At 36.5% G+C, this 21,228-nt stretch overlaps 1 protein-coding gene across 1 annotated transcript in view; it reads left to right on the forward strand.

Annotated features, from left to right (window-relative positions):
- Positions 1-402: 402 nt before the first annotated feature.
- ARHGAP15 (Rho GTPase activating protein 15) overlaps positions 403-21,228 on the forward strand; it is a 596,409-nt gene continuing 575,583 nt past the window's right edge. Inside the window, exon 1 of the mRNA XM_026510055.4 lies at positions 403-565. The gene's annotated coding sequence lies outside the window, so the exon portion shown is untranslated. The remainder of the gene's footprint in view (positions 566-21,228) is intronic.

A 21,228-nucleotide genomic window follows, 5' to 3' on the forward strand; every position in this document is an offset into this window, starting at 1 on the left:
GTATCAGCTCTGTGAATTGGAAGTTGCTTCTTGGCTTCCCAAGTCGGTAAGCAGAGCCTCCTGATGGTATGTGAACATGCCCACACCGACAGAGGACCGTAGAGAGTTCGGTTTTAAGTTCTTGCTAGAAGGCAGAGAAAGAGGAAGTTCCCTTAGTGTTTCCCCGCCTGCTCCTCCCCCTGCTACATTTTTAACCACACATTTTCCCCCATTAAATCAGAATTGATGAAACCTATAGAAATGTAGTAATGTTTGAAAATTGAAAAGCACATTGAAAAATAACAATATTCTTGACTATACAAGGCAATTTCTTCAAATCGAGTAATGATGTGATGTGTGTGGTTAACCGTATCTACGCAGGAAGTGGTTTTATGTTAAAGTTTTTGTACTCACCCCCACCCCATGCCTTTTTTTTTTTTTCCCCCTCCAGTACTGAAATTAAGCAGCATCCAACATAGGCCTACTCTTACGACATGTGACTTTACTGTTTTCCGTTTTTGTTGAAAGAGTCATTAACAGTTGGAAGTTGATGGCAGTTTCAGTAACAAGTGATCACCGAGAAAAGGTAAGCAAATTTTAACTTTATATTGAACAGGAAATTTAAACTTGAAAATGTTTGGCGGTGTCCTATGCTTTTGTGTGAACATACGAATATTTCTACAAAAATGTGTTTTCACCTGTGATTAAAACATCTGTTTGTTTCTTTTGGTGTAGAAAGACTATTCTTTTCATATTTGCAACTGTCAAATTCCAAAAGTCCTTTAACAGATATTACACTAGAATCATTTGCTAAGATTTTATACTAAAATGTTAAAGACAGACTAAGATACAGTTTGAGTTTGAAAGTACTTTTAAAAATAACTACTAGAGAAAATATGGGACTTTGCATCTTTAACTGATAGTTTTACAAAAAATGTGTACTATTCAGGATCCAGATAATGAAAGATAAAAAGGCACTTTGTAACAATAAGAAATAACATCTGAATCACAATGTGAAAGATATCCAATATAAAGTGTTGTATTAAGTTGGCATTAGAAACCCTTGAAAAGGTGTAGTTTATTAAATGTGTAGTTTATTAAAGAGCTATTAAAAAGCAGGAAAGTTCTAAAATGCAAAAGAAAGCTCTCTGTTATGACACTTGAGTATTTTAACTTTTTCCTAAATTGTATTTAAGGTATAGGGTGAAAGGAGTGCAAGTTTCTATTTCATAAGCAAAACTGTTAAAAAAAGAAGACATAGCTGACTTTATGGAAGGTTACATTTGGGAGAAGGGGCAAATTAGAGGTATATTTTTGGTATTTATGTAATTATATAATTTTCCTTCCTTGAGATTTTCCAAAATAATAACCTTAGAAATGAAAAGGATTTGTTAACCATAAAGTGAAGAGAACTTTTCTTTTATATTGACTTCTTGCTTTTATAAAATGTCTTTGTGTTCTGTAACGAACGTACAAAAAAATATAAAGTACTGCTAATCTCAGAGACAAATACCTAAAATAAATCCGAGTGTAGATTTTTGAAAGAATTTTAATAAGAGTTCCAGATATGATCCATTCTTTCCTAATATTATTTTTATTGTGCTGTTGAATGGGAGAAGTGATGGCCCCACCGATTTTTTTGTGTTATTAAAAAATGGTTACAGGGTTGATAAGTGGCAACAATTCTTTTCTTTTATTATCTTTTATTGAAAGACACATATAAATGTTTTTTGATATGGTCAGTTTAGTAGGAAATTATTTGGCATACTAGTATATTCTATTTTCAAACCTCTTCAGTTGTCAATACTGAGGCTAGCTACTTGTTGACTATTAAAAGGATCACAAAAAAAAATAGAGATTAGGACTTGGTGTTCAATACATGTTTTGTTGTTAGAGTGTAGGGAGACCCTGGCAATATGTTTTTGCTTTGATATTCTGATTAGCTTTTCAATTGGTTACATTTCCACACAATGGAAAGCATTATTTAAATCTGTCTTCAATATTGTGGTTCTGAACCTCTGCATCTAGAGAAGCTGTATAATTCAGATAGTTTGGGTTGATATGTTATTACTTTATTTCATTTTGTTATAAAAGAACATCACATGAATAAACATATGTAGTACTTACACATTAACAAGAGTGACTATCCACATAAGCATTTGGCACTGAAAACATGTCCACTGCAGTTTTTTAAACCATTTTATATTTTTAAATAAAAGCCAAATTCCTTGTTAAATGATTGTTTTTTTCCAGAAACTGTCAAATTAAAATATAAATATCTTATGAAGTCTGTGTAAAACCGAGAATGAATTACGTAGCTTAGTATGGATTTATAAAGAGCAACAATTAGAGATGATAGACATATAAACTAAGATACTCTCAGAACTGTTTGTAAAAACAAGTAATGCATTATCTCTTGAATACACAGACCAGATCTTAAAGAGAGTCAAGTATAAATGAGGTACTACTATAGGTTACTATACCTTTATACATCTTAAGTGAATAAATAAACAAATTTTGGTGAAATGAAACAATGCAGAGAATCTCATTTGGAAAGTAATTTCAAAACTCATTTATTAAAAGTACATAGTGCTTTTCCACTTGGGGCCAGCATTCAGCAAAATTCAGAAAGGAGATTTTTTTCTTTGATATTCCTCCTCTTACTCGTTTTGAGTGCTTTGATTTGGAGTGGCCTGCTCTGTCCCTAACTTAGGGTCTTGCAGCCTTGGTACCTAGAAGGACAGACCCCACTTGGCTCCTTCCATCCCACTCGCATTGTCTTAAAACTTACTTATCCTATTTCCCAGCACTTAGAGCATCTGATAAAAATAATCCATGCTCACAGGAGAAGGCTACAGAGCTTTGTTTCTCTTGACTTCTTAACCAGGCCTCCCCTCCCTGGTATAATTTTAATAAGGTCCCCAGCAGACAGATCCAGAGGAACAGCTATTGTTGAGAACTTCGATCAAGTGAAGAGAAGGTTATTGGCATATAGTTGGGGGGGAGATATTTGGGGGCAGGAAGAGTGTTTTGTTAACCATTGGTCCTGCTATGGTATTTAAACACAGAATGTCTTATATGAAGGGTTCATAGAGATGTGTCCTTTACTCTAAGATATTCCTGTATAAATACACACCATTCTTGTAGTGGATGAAAATTAATTGCACTATGCCTTAACACTATTTTAATATTCCCATACACTTAGAAAATATTTAACATAATCCATTGCTTCATATATATGTATCTTTTAAATAATTTAATATTCTGAATTTAAATCTTTGGGTACCAGAAGCATATTTTTTGCACTGCACAATACATGTTATAGAGCTAGACTTTAAAATATAAGTATTTTCAATTTCAGTTTAGAGTTGGCAAAATGCCTTTGTTTTCAAATGATAGAAAATGAGGTGAAATTAATTTAGGCACTAGAGATAGGCATTCGTTTGTATAACTAAAAAACCCAAAGAAAGCAAAGTCAGGCATGGTGGAATCCAGGAGCTCCCACAAGATTGTTAAAATTGGGTTGTATTTTCTTCATTACTTTGCCTTTTTTTTTTTTTTTCCACTGTGCTATAAGCCCTCTGTGACAGAGGCTCACAGAGTTCACAAGAAAGCTTCAGGTTTACATTTGACCCTTTCAGTCTGTGCTGCAGAAGGCTGGCTTTCCCCTATCACCACAGTAAAGGTCTCAGACTGAGATCTGATTGGACTGAATTTTGTCACATGACTGTGGTAGAGCTAATCATTGACTCTAAGACGCAAACACCAGGAGGGCCTGGCTTGGGTCACAGGCCTTCTCTCCCCTGGAGGAGCCGCCTGAACCTGCAATGCATGTGTTCTCAACGGAACGGAGGCGTCTCCACATAGAAACTAAGACGCTTTCCCCGGGAGAAAGATGGTTTTATTTCTCATAGGTAAAAGCCACAGAACTCTACTACACAGCCATATAGGGTCACATTTAAAAACATTGCGTATTCAAATTCTCCAAACTTTATAATCAGATAGAAATACAGTATCAGTTTAAAGGTAGGTCTGAATGAAGCAAGTGTTTCAATTAAACTGAATTTTAAAGTCTTTTTCAAGAGCTACCTCATCTATGAACACCCGTCTCAATATTTTTCTTCTAGAAGTTTATAATCTAGTATGATTGTTGTATTAATAATTATAATACAAGTGAAATTTGTCCAGGACCATAAAAGATAGAGTGTTCTCTGAGGATTCAGAAATTCACGAAAGGTTTTGTCTTCCTGTTATGTGCCAGACAATAAACTCGAGAATTTCCTGGTGTTAACATCATTTGATTATATCCTATCAGAGAAATCAGGACAGTTTGGAGGAAAGATTTGTAGTAGTTTTCAGAGAGGGCTCAGATTTGGGATTTGAGAAACATTCCAGGGAACAGAAAGGGGATATGTCCGAGCACAAAAGTCAGAGAATTTCCAAGGAAGAATGAGTTGTCTACAAGTATAGTAAAGGAGGTAAGGCCGGAAAGACCATTTGAGATCTTAATAGAGTGGACAGATTATGATGAAGGGTTATGAGTAACAACAGTTTTAAGCAGGGGAAATTCATAAGTGGATGTCCATGTTTTGTATCTGGATGGGCTATCCAGCATCGGGGTTTATTTGCTTCTTCCATGTATCTCCCTGGTGGTGGCATACTCCTCAGGGCAGTCTGCAGGGATGGTTGCAGTCAGTGAAGGTAGGTGTCCCTGTAACATTGAGGGCTGGCTTCCCTCCCAAGGTGCCTTGAGGTCCTTAGACAGGCTGTGGTTATGATTTTTTTGAAATTGTATGGAAGTATTTTTGTTTTTGGTTTCTTTTGTTTGTTTTGAATTTAAGAATAAGTGATGCAGCAAGATGGTTCAAAATCAAAACCTAAATATAAAAATTATAGAAAAAAATCTTTCTAACATTCTCATTTCTATATACCTCTGTTCACCCCTACCTTAACCCAATAGGCAACCACTTTTCATTGTTATTTTTTTAAATCTTTCACAGTTGCATATATATAATGTGTGCGCATATACCATCCTTTATTATATTAAAGGTAGCATAGTATACACAGCTCTCCACTTTGCTTTGTTTCTTTTAGTAATATCTTAGTGATATTTCCATAGTAAAAATGAGAAACTGTTCAATTCTCTCTCTCTCTCTCTGAGTATTCTCTCAGTATTCCACTGTGTAGATGTTTCACAATTTATTAAGAGTCATGGGTGTCTTCAATTTTTGTTAATGCAATTAATGTGTTAATGAAATTGTGTGTGTTTTAAAATATATCTGCGGGATGAATTTCCAGGGATTCTATTTATTTATAAGCCAAGAGACAAAATAATTTTGATAGTTATTGCTATAATAACTTCAGGTTAGTTGTAACTTTTTTTTTTTAATAATATTTTTTTATTATATTATGTTAGTCACCATACAGAACATCCCTGGTTTTTGATGTTAGGTTCGATGATTCATTAGTTGCATATAACACCCAGTGCACCATGCAATATGTGCCCTCCCTATCACCCATCACCAGCCTATCCCATTCCCCCACCCTCCTCCCCTCTGAAGCCCTCAGTTTGTTTCTCAGAGTCCATAGTCTCTCATGCTTCATTCCCCCTTCTGATTACCCCCCCTTCTTTATCCCTTTCTTCTCCTACCGATCTTCCTAGTTCTTATGTTCCATAGATGAGAGAAATCATATGATAGTTGTCTTTCTCTGCTTGACTTATTTCACTTAGCATTATCTCCTCCAGTGCTGTCCATGTTGCAGCAAATGTTGAGAAATCGTTCTTTTTGATGGCTGAGTAGTTGTAACTTTTTGAACTTCTACCAGCCACTTAGAATGCTGATAGACGCCCCATAGCTTTTCCAATGGATTGTGTTGCTGAACTTTTTAGGTTTTGCTGATCGGTAGAAAATTATATCTCAATATAGTTTTATTTTGGTATTTCTGTTATTATGATCAAGATTGAGCTTATTTTTAAAAGATTAAAGTCTACTTGTTTTTCTTCTTTTTTTTAAAAGATTTTATTTGTTTATGAGAGAGAGAGGGAGGAGCAGAGGGAGAGGGACAAGCAGGCTCCACTCTTGGCTTAGGGCTCCATCTCAGGACCCTGAGATCATGACTTGAGCTGAAACCAAGACACTTAACCAACCAAGCCTCCCAGGTGCCCCTACTTGTTTTTCTTGATAAGATAATGTATCCTTTCTCAATTGTATAATTAAGGACCAAAAGCATTAGTGAAGTTCAAGCCTTAGAAGGGGTCGAAGAAGTAAGAAATTGGGGATAGCCTATGTAAAATACGCTTTTTATAAGTCTTAAAATAGGTAGTAGCTAAAAAAGGGATGAAATATGAAAGTTGAAGTGAAGGAGAAGAGAAAAGGAATGAAAGTGAAGGAAACAAGGGGAATATATTCAGAAACCTGACAAGGTCTCAGAGACTAAGCAGTTGGGTATAACCAGTAGCTCAACTAGGAAAGTTAACAGAATAAGTTAACCTGAAACTGAAGGGAGAGCTCTTTAATGAGTGTGTATGTGGATGATGGATATAAAGATGCACTAAGGAGACAAGGTTGAGGAAATATACACTTCATGGTTCCCATCTCCTCTGAAATTGTAGGAAAGCTCATCTGATGAAAGGGAATATTTATGGGATACCAAAGAATAAGCAGAAAAATCTTATTTTTAAAATTGTACTTGTCGATTACACACAACACTATTGTGGGTTTAAAATTGATTTTTTTCTTTTGGTGGGCATCAGCCCAATTCAATTCAATTCCATAAATAATTTTGAACTCTAAATACACTGTGTTATGCTAGGAATTATTGGGGACACAAAAAATCAACGTGCTGTCTAGCCAATGAAAACTTTTTAGGTAGTTTAGTGCACAAACACAAGAATTTAAGTATAAATCTACATGTATAAATGCAATGCTATAGAAATATCACAGAACACTTTATTCTCAGAGTCCCAGACTCATTTTGCCAAATCCAATGGTCATTTACATGTCTTCATATTATCTACTATGTGAACTGCATTTGATGCAATTGAACATTCCTTCCCTCTTGAATCTCTCTATTCATCTGACTCCTGGGAGATTTCATTCTTTCGATTTTTCACCAAACTAACTGGATGCTCTTTCTCTGTCTCCTTTGATAAATCTTCCTCATCATTCAACTCTAAATATTGGAATGCCTTGCACTCAGTCTTCAGATTTCTATCTTTTTGGTCTTAGCTCTTGTCTTCTAAGTTTATTCGTAGGCAAATGTCTTGCAGGGCCATGAGTTTAAATATGATCTATATTCTAGTTTGATCTCAAGATCAGGACTTTTTCTTAGCATTATAACTATAAATGCAACTGGCTACTCATCATCTTCACTTGAATATCTCGAGATATCAAAATGAGTGTGTTCAAAACTAACCTCTTACTTACTCCCTGCTTGTCCCCAATCCAACTTGCTTCTTCCCTATTTTCATCCATCTCACTTAATGACTACCACCATTCATCTATCTGTTGAGGACAATAAACTAGAATTACCGTCAATTATACTCTTACCCACACATTTCCTACCCCAAACCACATTCAATTCATCAGCAATAAGCAGAGCCTGCAAAATATTGATTTAGCTCCCATTATCCTGTTTGCTTAACTTTTCTCAATATGGCTCTTGAAAAGTTACATACTTTTTTCAGACTAATGGTTCTTTATTTTTTGTTAATTTTTTGTTGGTTGGTTGGTATAATGACTTCTCCTCAAAAAAACAAACAAAACAAAACAAAACCCTGCTAAATGAATACACTACAATCTGTGGCATGTAGCAACATCACAATTTTAGATAAACTGCACTCACAGATACACTTTCTATTTTCAAGTGAGAGAATAATCATACAAAACATATGGAGCAATTTTAGTTTACACATGTTTGAATGAACTCAAGAAGGTTGAAGTGGTGGCAACTTCTAGAACCTTCCACTCAGGTTTTTTTCCGACCCTGAAGATGTTTTTCTGTGTTATAATTGATTATTAAGTAGACTCTGTGGGCAAGAAAACCATAAGTCTCAGAAACATTGAAACCTTGGTAGAGGAAATGATTCAGAAAAAAAGGAAATTTAATAAATAAAAGAAACATTTCTGTGTTACATTTTTTATACAATTTATTTTTTATCAAATTGTTGCTACTACTTATGTGAACTGATTTATTTTATCTATTCATATATTTTACAAATGTTGATTGTATATCTTGGGCTTTTATTTAACAGTTTTTCTCTTAGGAGGAATGAATTAGACATTAAGCAAGGGGTAAAATGTATACTGAAATATCCCCAAATCAGTTACTTCTTACCACTTCTACCACTGATACTACAGAATCTTCTTGACTCATCTCCCTGCTTCTACTTTTCACACCATACTTATTTCCCAAGAAGTAGCCAGAATGACCTTCTTAAGACTTAAGTCCTACAACTTCCCCAGTAAAAAAAGAAAATTCTAAATGACTTTCTATTATATTTCAAATTAATTCAATCTCCTTTCATGACTTGCAAGGCCCTCTCTTTCTCATTACTTTGCTTTCATTTTCCTAAGTAGCATTTTGGATATGGGGAATTATTATTATTTTTTGTCTACTTGCTTAGTGGCTATTTTCAACTTAGACTGAATCATCTATAGGCATATTGACCTTGTCTGTTTGTTTGCTACTGAATATCTAGAAAATAGAACATGGTAGGCATATGATAAACATTCAGTGAATATTTGATTAGTGAAAGAATAAATGCTATAAAAGTTGACTCTGGACTATAGAGTCAGAAAAGGCTTTCTGGAGATTTGCGACTTCTGCTGGGCCGGAAAAAAATAGGATAAATTTAGGGGAAGAGAAGCTAGAAACATATTTCAAACAAATGACACTTGATGGGTATGTTTTGAGTAACTTCGCTGTGATGAAAGGTGGGATTGAAAGCCTGGATTCATTATATACTATAGTGCCTTCTGAAACCCAGAAGAAATGACCCACCATCTGAAGACATACTGCCATAAACTGATGGAAAACACCAATCAACTTAAGCATTTGAATTTTAAGCTATTTTACTAAAACCATTAATTTTATGTTTACTTTAAATTAATCTCTTAAAAATGCAGAGAACTTTTTGTTCCAGGCTCTACTGGTGTAATACTGAACTTAGAGTCAAATGAGATATCTGTTTAAAAGAGCTCTGGAAGGTAGAAGCTTAGGAAATTGGGTGCTGAGTCAAGGGGAAATTTTGTTTCTGCTAATTTATCTTTCTGCATTAGTTAATTTTATATTAGAATGTAAAGGCTAGAGTCGGAGCAATGGAGCTCTTATTCATCTTTCTGCTAAAGGCACTAGGAAATCAAGTAATCTGAGCTTCCATATAGTATTACCTATTTATACAAGGATGGTTATCTTAGGAGGAATACAGGAGAAAAATGAGTGTTGATTATCCTAGTGGTGTCTCCAACACTGGTAGGTACTATGGTGTTACAAAATACAGACAATATTTTCTCATTCTCAAGATGCTACAGTAACATGAGACATTGATCAATATACATCAGAGTGACATTGTTAATAATGATCAATTATATATACTGCATGTTGTATATCAGATGTTTTGCCTACCTAATAGGATATGATAGCCACAAAAATCATGTAAAGAAGTTGTACCCCCATTTTAAAGATAAGGAAGTTAAAGGTAAGTGGCTAAGTGCCCACATTTACAGAGCTGTGTGGTAGAGTGTGCCATGATTTAGAGGCCTATCTGGGTTAAATCCACGAGCAGACAAAATCCATGTTACTTTCACTATGCCATGCTAACAATTTCTAAGCCGATTAAGTGTCAGCAGCTAAGCAATGCTGGACTTCGTTTGTGAGGCCCTAGAGTCTGAAAGGGTCTAAAAGGATCCTGCTTTGTTTGCTGTCTAAAACGATACCATCTGTGGAAAACCTGTTTCTTGTTTGCTGCATATATTGGCTTCTGTAGAGATGTTACACAACATGTGAGGAAGAAAACATTTTTTGCCTCTGTTTCTGTCATACGGCAGGTGCTTTTTCTATTTCTCTTTTCGTTTTCCTGTAGACCTACGTCTTTCCTCAGCCCACAAATCCCCCAAATACTTTCTTAGACCATGCTGTCGATTATGAAAACAACTAGCCACAAATGGTTATTCAGTATTCGAAGTGTGCCTTGTCTAAATTGAGTGTAAAATAACCAGATTTTGAAGACTTAGTACAAATAAAAGGAATGCTAATATTTTTTACATTGATTATATGCTGAACTTATAAAATTTTAACATATTGAATTAAATGAAATATATTATTAAAGTTAATGTCACCCACTTCATTTTTCTCCTGTAATGTGGTTGTCAGAACATTTAAATTTTTTTCCAGTTACCTGGCCTGAAACAAACAAACAAACAAACAAACAAATAAAAAAATAAATAAAATTCTTCAAATATAGTCCTTAAATTTCTATCTTTGCCCTTGGCCTTTTCCCCTATAGTGTTCCTCATTTTCTTTATCACTTGATGCCACTCCATGGAATCCCAACAGTGGTTCGAACTGAGTATGTGTCAAGTTAGCCCCTAATCTCTCTACAGAATCCTTCTCTTTCTCCTGCTTATTTCAGTTAAGATGTCCCTATTCCTGAAATCACCTAAAAAAATAAGCTTGGAATCTCTATGGATTCCTGGATACTGCTTATTCCTTACATTCAATCAGTCGCCATATTTTGGGGGCAACCATTTGCTTCTTACCATGTCATTTCTTGTCATAGTTACTAATTTGGTCATCCATTAAGTCTTGTCTAGACTATGGCCAAAGGGGTCTTACTTGCTTTTATACTTCTATTTCTCTTTTTTTTTTTTTAAAGATTTTATTTATTTATTCAACAGAGATAGAGACAGCCAGCGAGAGAGGGAACACAAGCAGGGGGAGTGGGAGAGGAAGAAGCAGGCTCATAGCGGAGGAGCCTGATGGGGGGCTCGATCCCATAACGCCAGGATCACGCCCTGAGCCGAAGGCAGACGCTTAACCGCTGTGCCACCCAGGCGCCCCTATACTTCTATTTCTCTTGCTCCTTTACTTTGGCTATTTCAGATTCACCTTCTGTTTTCAGGATGATGGTTGGGTTCAAGTTAATTAACCCAAGAATATCTATTATCTATTCATATTTTATTCAGAGTTTTGAAAATAGTTTTGAATGCATTATTTTATGGGATCATTCAGCAAGTGAGTAAGAAAAGCAGGAGCTTTTCATAGATTTAATAGAAGAAGACAATGAAATATAGAAAAATTGAATTGTTTCAGGACATGTCAAGAACATACTTTTCTAAGTGTTTTCTGATATCTGATCCTGTGCTCTTAATATCTTATTATCACTGTAAGGAATAAAAAAAGTTCTAGAACAGAATTTTTTCAGTTGATTGCATGGAGAGAAGAGAATGAATGCTCCTACAACCAGGCATTTGATGCCTGTCTGAAATCTCCAGGCTCCACCACTTGCTAGATATCGTCTGTGGGATTTTGTGCAAGTTACTTAAACTCTTGAAGTCTGAGTTCCCTCATCTATAAAATGGGGAGTTTCCTCACAAGATAAAAAAGAAAATAACGTACATAAAGAACTTTGCCTTGTTTGTGGCACAAAATAATTGCTTTAAAAAGGTTAAATGTAGTGTGAATAGTAGCTGTAGAAGTAGCTGTTTTATCAGGTTGTCTAGAATCAAATGATGACCATATTTTTCCTTCATTATGATATAAAAATCATGGCAGGATAATTCTGCTTTATTTCAATTCTAAGTATTATGATAACATTATGAAACTCATCAAGAGCAATTTCTTGCTATTAGTTTCATTTCCTCAATACAGCTGCACGGGGGAATGTAGTATAGCCATGTGGAGGAGAAGAAAGAAAGCTCTTTTCTTGTTCATTTACCAATTTTTGGTTGATTTGGAAATTTTCCTTCAAGCAGCTCAAGGTGTGTCCTCACAGAAAATGCCCTTTAATTTTGGAGAATTAATCAATCACACAGAGCAATTTAATTAATTAATTAATTAATGTCATTTATTTTTGGGGGGCAGCAAAGAAAAGTTTATTGAGCATAATACAAAGCTCCTGAAGAGGGAGGGGACCCGAGAGGGTTGCCCGCACAGAGGTATTTATTTATTTAAATTTTTTTTTACTTATTTTTAGGGGAGAGAGAGACAGAGAGCACAAGCAGGGAGAGCAGCAGGCAGAGGGAGAAGCAGGGTCCCCGTTGAGCAGGTGTTCCCACACAGAGCAATTTAAATAGTGGTAGAGAACCATTGACTCTTGGACTTGAAATTAAATGAAGCAAAGAAAAACTACAGACAAGGAGAGAGAAAAAAAGTAGAATTCTCTTCATCCATTTTTATTTTATATCTAATTTTTTCTAGGGTGGTAAGGTGGTGACATAAATGGTTCATGAGGCAGATATGCTAGGGTCCTAGTAAAGTGATTCTGAAAAGGAAAAATAAGAAATTTGGAAGGGCCAGGGTCTAGGCTGTTGATCCAGTTAGAGAAGAGTTAGAGTGTTTTGTTTTGTTTTTTCCCTGAGGAATCCTACTTAGGATACTATGTATGGAGGTTGAATGACTCCATCGATCAGAGTCCTAATTCTGAAAGCAGTCAGTGTTAGGATATTGGACTAATGAGAACAGGTGTGGTGCTGGGAAGTGACAGACCAAATGCTCAGTGGCAATGGTGCTGTCCTTGGAGAACTGGCTCCATATCCTACAGGCTAGAGGGCTTTAGGTTAGAAGTCTAGCTTAAAGAAGGGGGATTAACAAGTGGGCCATAGTTTCAGAGTGAGAAATCAGCTTGGAGACTAGAGACTGGTGAGCACGGCAGATGGGTAGAGTACGATTTGAGGCTGAGAAGGTGGGGAAGGCAAGATGCGGTGCTTGTTCTAACTTCCCCTGACCATGATGTACTGTATCCTAGGTCCATTTATCATCTTTTGATGTGGGGAAATAGGAAAAAAAAAGGAAAGAAAAAAAAGAAACCAGTGACACTTGGGACTGGGAATCACAGCCATGCTAATATGGTGGCCAACCTGAACTTGTTGGAAGTGCTCATGATACTGAGGGAATTAGAGACAGGGAGTTTCAGGCAGGCACCAGATGCCCGTAATGCTCTCCATGCAGTACAGAGCAATGCTGACAAATACAGTGTCTGATTTTAAAGAACACAGCCAATTTGGTCAGAAGAAACTCACAACTCAAATAGGGAACAGAAAACAATAGATGTCAGGATATAATTATCTGCCAAAATATCATAGGAACAATAAAGGGGGTCAGAGCAGGGAGGGGAGCAAAGGGGAACTTGCTTAGCAATAGCAAAAAGCACAGCACAGTATCCTACTCTCGGTAATGTGAGATAATGCTGAAAAAGTTATACAAATAGATGAAATAATATTAATCTCGGATGAACCTCTTTCTAAACAGATAGAGTCTCTTGGTTTTGTTCTCCATTTCTAATCCTACTGGCTTCGATTGAAAAATAATCAAATATAGAAAATGATATTGATTCAAAGGTGACTGGCACCATAGGTCACAGTCACAAAGGCCTGCAGACCAGTCAGGATATCTATGCAGATGAAGTAGAAAGGGAGGGAACCTCTGGATCGGAGAGAACTTGCCCTGTTTACAGGATGTAGAAGCTGTCCACCCCCGGCTGACTTCTACCATACATCCTTGACCAGCTTTCTATATCTTCTGATTTTTCAAGGGAAGACACACAGATCTGCACCTGTTTTTTGAGTACAAATCCTCATTTTTCAATTGGAAACTGATTCAAAACATTCTAAAACATTGTTCAGGCCCAACAACATATGTCCGTGGGTTGAATTTGGTTGGCAGTCTGCCGGTTTTCCACCTCTTCTTGAATTTATAGCTGCTCCTAAGAAAGCAGGAGCAGAGTGTCATGATTAGAAAGAACTAGACTCCTCCAGATAACTTACGTATACAGAATAAATCTTAATAACGGTTCAGAGACTCACTAGCACATTAGATTATTCTACAAAAAAAAACCCCATTTTTGTATAGATTTTTCATTGAGGCCCTTGTTCTGTTTGTCGAACTTTCATGAATGGGTTCCTTTTCCTAACTTGAAAGAACCAATGCTGTTCTATGGCTCATGTTCCTCAAAGCATTTTTTAACCATTAAAAGTTGTCTCCAAAGGCTAACTTTTCTAAGTAATAGCAAATGGAGTCATCCTTAATTTGCCTGGTATTTTCAAAGTCACATGATACAAGATATGGACCAGACATGTACACCTGCATGGGTGCATTGTTGTAGCGGAGAGGAAAGAGATTTGTATACCTTAGGTGGTGAAGATAATCTTAACAGCGGTTTAAACACATGCACACACCCACATGCACACACACACGCACATGTGAAGTCCACAGTGTGCTAGATGAGGAAATATAAGATGGGTGTGGCCGTATAACGCATTTCATCAGACAAGTTATCTATGAATAGATCAGCATCACTAAGTCTCAGCAGTAGTTAGGACAAAAATGTAAGTGAATAAAGGGAGGACAAAAGGAAAAAAGATTACTATTGAATGATTTTTAAAGAAAAGAGATAATCCTGATAGTCCTTTTAAAATTCTAGATATTTTATGCATTTCCTTTTGACTTCAGTGAGGCCGGGCCCAAATTCTGTATTTTGCTTTGTGAGGAGCCTAAATTAAAATAGATATTTGGCTGTACTACTTCGAATTATAGTAACATTCAATTAACTGGAACCTCGTTGGATAGATAATGTATCTAACCTTCTTCCCTACCTCCTGCTTCCTGGGGTGAGCCCTGAATTCCACTTTGAGGAAAGAGAAGCACGCCTGTTTAAATCTTAAATCGAGTATCCAGTCCCCAAACAACTCCTGGGTGGAGACTCCTAATTATGCACCTGAAGTTTTTCAAGAGATTAAGGCATCAAAACTGTCTTTTCAGCCTAGAAAGAAAAAGATACATTTTACGAAATAAATATACTTGGCATAGTAAAGGATATTCAAAAGCAAGAATTAAAAAATCAGTCAAAAACTTTCAATGAAAATAATGTGAACTAGTAGAAATTTTTGCCATTTTGATATTCTTGGTTTCATGAAAAGAAGCCTCGCTGCCCAAAAATTTCAGATTAAGTTTAGGTGAAAACAACGTTTTGTGGAATTTGTTTGTTCTCACACCAAACATCCTTTGATGTTTTACAAGCAAGAGAACTGTTTTCCAAATGTTTAAATTGATGTTGTTTTACTCACACTTACCAAGTTCATGATATAAACATTAAAAAAAAAAAAAAAAACACTCATGCTGAAACACTCACAATAGACCCAGATTGCTTGTAGTATGATCCTGTTGGGTTTTTCCTTTATATCAAATAATTCATTTTTCAGTATCTACCTACTTAGCCACATAGTCCCTTCTCTTATTTTTCCCGACTATGATCAATACCACTTCCCCAACTACCAACAAATTCCAAAGTGAAATACATTCCCAGGAAACTTAATCAGCACAACGATATTAGCAAATATGAACTGAGTAGCATGGGATTTAAACGTAAGAACAATAGTAATTAGTAATAATTTTAGAACAATGTGGATATAAAATTTAAAAAGAGCTTTATGTAATTCTAGAGACTTGCTTGTCAGAAAAGTGCAGTGTGCCTCTCAATCACCAGGGTCAAGGCCAAAAAGGGAGTTTCTCAGGCTCCTCTTTAGTGTTGCTGGATGGGAGTCTTTGGAACGTGCAGTAGAGCCTGCATGTTGATGAAGCTTCGGATTGTTGATGACACGGAATCATTGTTGTATAGCTTTCTTACTCCTCACTAGTAAAGCCATTTGTTCCTTTTTAACTCAAGTTATTTCTGACCTTAACTCCTTGGAGAAATCTTAGTTTAATGCAGTTAATCTTTAGTTAATTCCAGTGGAATGGAATTTTGTGAGTTCAATATTAAATTATAACAAGTGATCATGGCTTTGGTCTGCACTTGCGATGCATACATAGGTGTCTTTCCCTTATTTACAAGTCCCAGTCCTTCAGCAAGTCATGCCCTTCCTCATTAGACATTTGCTCTGTCTTCAACCACAACTTCTGCTGGTCACCTGGTCATTCATTGCCTCATTCTGTTGCTAGGATTGAAGTCCTACCTCTCTACTGCCAGTCTTCCTTCTGGATAATTGAGATAGGGCTGAACAAATACCCAGTAATCAGAACTCTGGCATTTAATAACAAACCTTCTAGTTGATAACAGTTTGCAAATCTGAACTTCTGAGTATTGCCCTTCTCAGATTGTCAGTGGTTGTTTTTTCCCATCTGTCGGATAAATCTTTCTATTCACCTTGGATCCCCAGTTGCCAGTGTTCCTTAATATATGTGATTATTGGATACGACTGCACTTCTTGTCAACGTTTGTGGATAGGAGAGCTCCCCAGTATCTTTCTACTTCAGATCAAGAGCCAGATCCTGGTCCTTTCTCACCTCAATAAACCACGAGAGATGGCAGGTCTTTCTAATTAAAAGAAATATATATATGTATATATATATATGAAATACATATGAATTATCTCTCTAGAAAGATACCCCTATCTCACAGCAAACACAGAAATTATTTCCAGAAGAATCACCGTTCTAAAAATAAAAGTTGAAACAACAAATCTTTATAAGGAAAATACAGGAATAGTCTTTGTGGTCTTGGATCAGGCAAGGATTTCTTAAAAGGACAAAAAAAAAAAATCACTAATCCTAAAAGGAAATAAATGATAAATTGGACAATACTAAAATTAAGAATGTCTATTGATGAAAAGATTGTATGAAGAGAGTAAAAAGTCACCCCAAGTGGGAAAAGATCATTATTGCAACATATATATTTTAAAATGGCTTGTATCCAGAGTAGAAAAATAACTTCTACAAATCAGTAAAAGAACAAAGAACCTAAAAGAAGAACTAACTAAAGTTTTTTTATAAGCACTCCACAGAAGAATATTACATAGCAATCAGCCACACAAATAAACTTGTTTGAGTGAAATAAGCTCAGCAATAAAAAGTACGTACTCCAGGTTTTCCATTTATATTAATTTTAAAAATAGGCAAAATTAAGAAGACAGAATAATGATTATTTTTAGTGGGGTGGGTGTAGAGTGACTGGAAGGGAGTTTCAGGGACTTCTGGAATGCTGAGACTGTCAAGTTTCTCAGTTTGGATGTGGTTACATGAGTGTGTTCAGTTTGTGACAATTCATTGTGCTTTATACACAAACATGGGCTCACACACAAATACACACACACTATTTAAAATGTATTTTATATATGCATAATTGAACGAGAAACTAATTTTTAAATGCATTAAAGGAAATATACTGAAATATTTTATTTTAATAGTGTCATTGTCACAACAATGGACTATGACATTACTGTCCCATTTTCAGACATGTCCCCTTGGCACTGAAATCCAATCCAATCAATTCAGACTTTGAAGACAGAAGCATTAGGGAAAGACTAATCGGATACAATAACAAATTTGCTAAATAAAACAAATGTCAGCCATATTTGACTACTGTCAATTACTGACTCCTGTTAATTACTGTCAAACACTAATTATGCAATATGCAGCTTCCCCATATTTTAACCTGGGCTGGCCAAGATAGAGATAGAGGGGTCCTGGTGTACTGCAATCAATGCGTGATTAGATTTAATCGGCTTGATGAAAGGGCTTTGCAACTGAGTCACATCCTTTAGGAATCAAATGTTATGGAACATGAAATCCCAAGAAACGAGCAATCACAGGTTAAAATGTACTTTTTGCCCTTGGTACTCTTCCAACAAAGATCAGAGAATGGGTCCTGTCCAGAGAGTGTCTGAGACGGCTTGTTTTGTCGGTGTTTCCTAATGTGGCTGCTGAGCAACTCGTTCTACACCCAATGTTTTCTCCTTAAGTGACATTTCATCATTCAGTGCCCTAAGATAGTCACCCTGTTTTCCCTTAATTGATACTTGTACGCAAGAGGCGGAAAATGGCTCAGCATTTCTTGCTAGATTAGGTCAAAACTGACAGAGGAAACAGAGGGAGGATTGCATTACTTATGCCCCTTATGGTTCTCCTGTGTATCTAAGGAGATTGCCATTTCATAAAATTTCTTATGCTGCCTAAACATAATTACAATAGCACAGGCATTTTATTCCTATTTGCTTTTCAATTTTGTACTACTTACCTGATCACCGGAGGGAAATTCAGAAGCAGTTCTACTAATCTTCGCTTTATTTTTCTTCTGTGTCTTAGTAAGATGTAATTGTACCCTTTGATATCTCTTCCTTAAGTGCTTCATTCTGTGTTTCCTGTGAAGTCTGCACCTTTCTCTTCACTTAATTGGTGACCGGAAGCATTAAACATGCACCCAGAGGTTCAAAAGGAGGTTCCTGAAGTTTCGGAGTATTTTTTTCCCAGATTACTTCTCCGGTGCTCTATCATAAGATCAGTGTTTACAAATAGATGCTATGGTATTTATTCTGATTTGAAGTTAATTGCTAAATAAAGAAGGCATCCCATGAGAGGCATCCCATGAGAATGCTACCGTTCTTCAGCGGCTGCGGATCCATTTCCCTGGGTGTCTTTTCACCAAATCTTTTGGGAGGGGATTATGCCTGAAACAAATCATCAAAGTTTCCCGGGCTCTATAAGACAACACCCAAATGCTTTGCTAGAAATGGCAAGATTCTCCCCATCCAGCCGTAATGGACTATCTTTCCTCCCTCCCATATTCCACCGTTTGCTGTGGACGTTCACTCCTGTTTTCTTTAAATCTGGTGATCTCGGCCAGTACTGCCTTTGACAACCCTGCTCTGCCTTGTGGATCTTCTTTCTATACAACATCAAGGTCAAATGTCACCTTTGCCTTAAGATTGTCCTCAGTCCCACCCTCCATTGCACTCTTACCAGACTCAATGGTAGGTAAGTGTGTTCATGTCTTCCCCGGGGGTTTTCAGTAATTTTTGTAGAAACTGTGGGACCTAATAAGTCTATTTTTCAGGGTAAAGCCTCAATAAAATACTTGAAATGTAAATCAGTTGCTTTGCTCCCAGTAAGATGGAGACTAAAAGGCTGAGGTGCCCAGGGGATGAGAGATGGCAACAAGATATCATGATCTAAAAAAAGATCAAGGTTGCCTGTCACACAATTTTGTCTGGGACTTATTCTACTTAAGAAATATATTTTACTTGTCATTTTCACCATTTAGAATGCCCACGGGTAATGACAATAACTGTACTACAGTTTATCCATGCAGCTGACTTGCCAAACTTTGTCAGTAAATGCAGAATATCACCCTGATTCCCTGATTAAGTTAAGTTAAATAAATGTGAAGCCTTATTATCACATTTCCTATATATAACACCTGCCTAGTCAAAGACAATGTTACCCAATGGGGTGGCTATGGTCAAATTCTTTTACTCTGATCTTCTTTTCTCATTATATTTGACATTTTTGAAACTGAGTTTTATTGCACTCTCTCTGCTTATGGAAGTGGTCTGGGGAAATTAGACTTAATAGAGATGTAGAAGCCACAGGGAAAAAAGAAAAGGAAAGTGAACTGGAAGGAAACTGAAATTAAAATGTTATTTTAGTAAATGGCTGCTGTGGTGGAGACGACAAACAATTGCAATGCAAGTTAATTACTGACCTGTCAGGAAAGTGTAGCACGAAGGTTGTGCCACACATTACTGGAGCTACCATGGCCACAAGTCATTTCCACAGGGGAACAAACAGACCGTGCTCTACCACAGATCAACATAAGATCTTTCCAGGGGATAGAAATGAATTTCTCACAGAAGTAATATTTGTCTGTGGCGTTTCCTTGAGTTCCTTAGCAGAGCTGAAGAAACAGCACTTCCCACACATTCTGGAAAAGGAATGGAGTCATATTGCCACAGAGGGCTCCTGGGTGTTGAGGAAACTGTAGCTCGTGGTGGGTGGGGTGACCAGACAGCTCACTTGCCATAGGGTGAAAATCGAGGCTAATGCTCATGGAATGGGAATTCCCTGAGGGCACCCCCAGTGCTTGCCTCTGTGACAGTTCTCCTCACAACATCTTCAGTGGTGATCCATGTCAGCCAAGGGAGTCCTTCTGTTTGGAGAAATCATATGAAGCATCTAAAGGAATTTGAAAGTCAAGGAAGACTTTTCCTATTGTCAGAACAAATAACCCTTCTAAATTCTAAGATGGTCATTAAAGGTACTCATTAAATTTATAAGAAAGAAAAAAAGGTTTAGTCTGAAATGAAATCAAGGTATCCTTCATATTTTTAAAAATCCATATTATTCTCCAAGGATGGGCCTTAGAAGGCATGAAAAACATTACTTTTTTTTCTGCCCCAGCTTATCATGCAATAATCATTGTTCATTGGACCTTCCAAACATTGGCCAGAGTGACTTATACATATTTTTTTAAATAAGAAATCGACTTGATCAAAGACACTTTCCAATTGGTTTTGCTAGGCTATGTACACTGGCATTAACTGGTTTCTAATTTGTTTTCCATTTATATATTCAATAAACATTTATTAAGTATCTATTGTTTTGTGAGGAAGCACAGGTAGATTTATAAACACTTAAATTGAAAGATGTACATGATATATACCTAATATGGCTTACTATGATCATATGATCTGCCTGATCTCTGTCAGACTTTCTTTGGAATTCTTGTAGCCTTATTTTCCCATACATGGTTTCCACTTGGCTTGGGGGTCTACAACTAAAGCAAGGATGTTTGGAGATGCAGGACGTGGGTTCTGTCCTGGAGCTACTTTGAACAGGCTGTGGCAGTGGGGGAAGGACACTCAGTATCTCTGAGCTTCAATCTTTTCTGCTCTGTAGCATGGAGATGGTAACATCGTGCTTATTCAGTTTCTCCTAGCCCAAATAATTCTTCCTACACTTTTATTTTTAATGCTACTGATGGGAAAGAGATGTCAAAAATATACTTTCTAACTCAAAAGGGCAAGCTGCTGAGCCTTAGTGTAATTAGCAGAGTGCAACAAATAATTGATGGAGCAGCTATGAAATTTATGATTAGACGGATTATCACATTCACTCCTATCTGGGTACTGGAGGTGGGAGTGGGAGAATCAGGCCCAGAATACCATTGAACCTCGTCTGGTGAGTGGAGCCAGTTTATGTGGCTCTTAAAAAAGTGCATTCTCATCACGGTTTCCTGTTTTTAAAGCAGTATTGAAA

This window comes from Ursus arctos, unplaced genomic scaffold (assembly GCF_023065955.2).
Source record: "Ursus arctos isolate Adak ecotype North America unplaced genomic scaffold, UrsArc2.0 scaffold_1, whole genome shotgun sequence".
NCBI lineage: Eukaryota > Metazoa > Chordata > Mammalia > Carnivora > Ursidae > Ursus > Ursus arctos.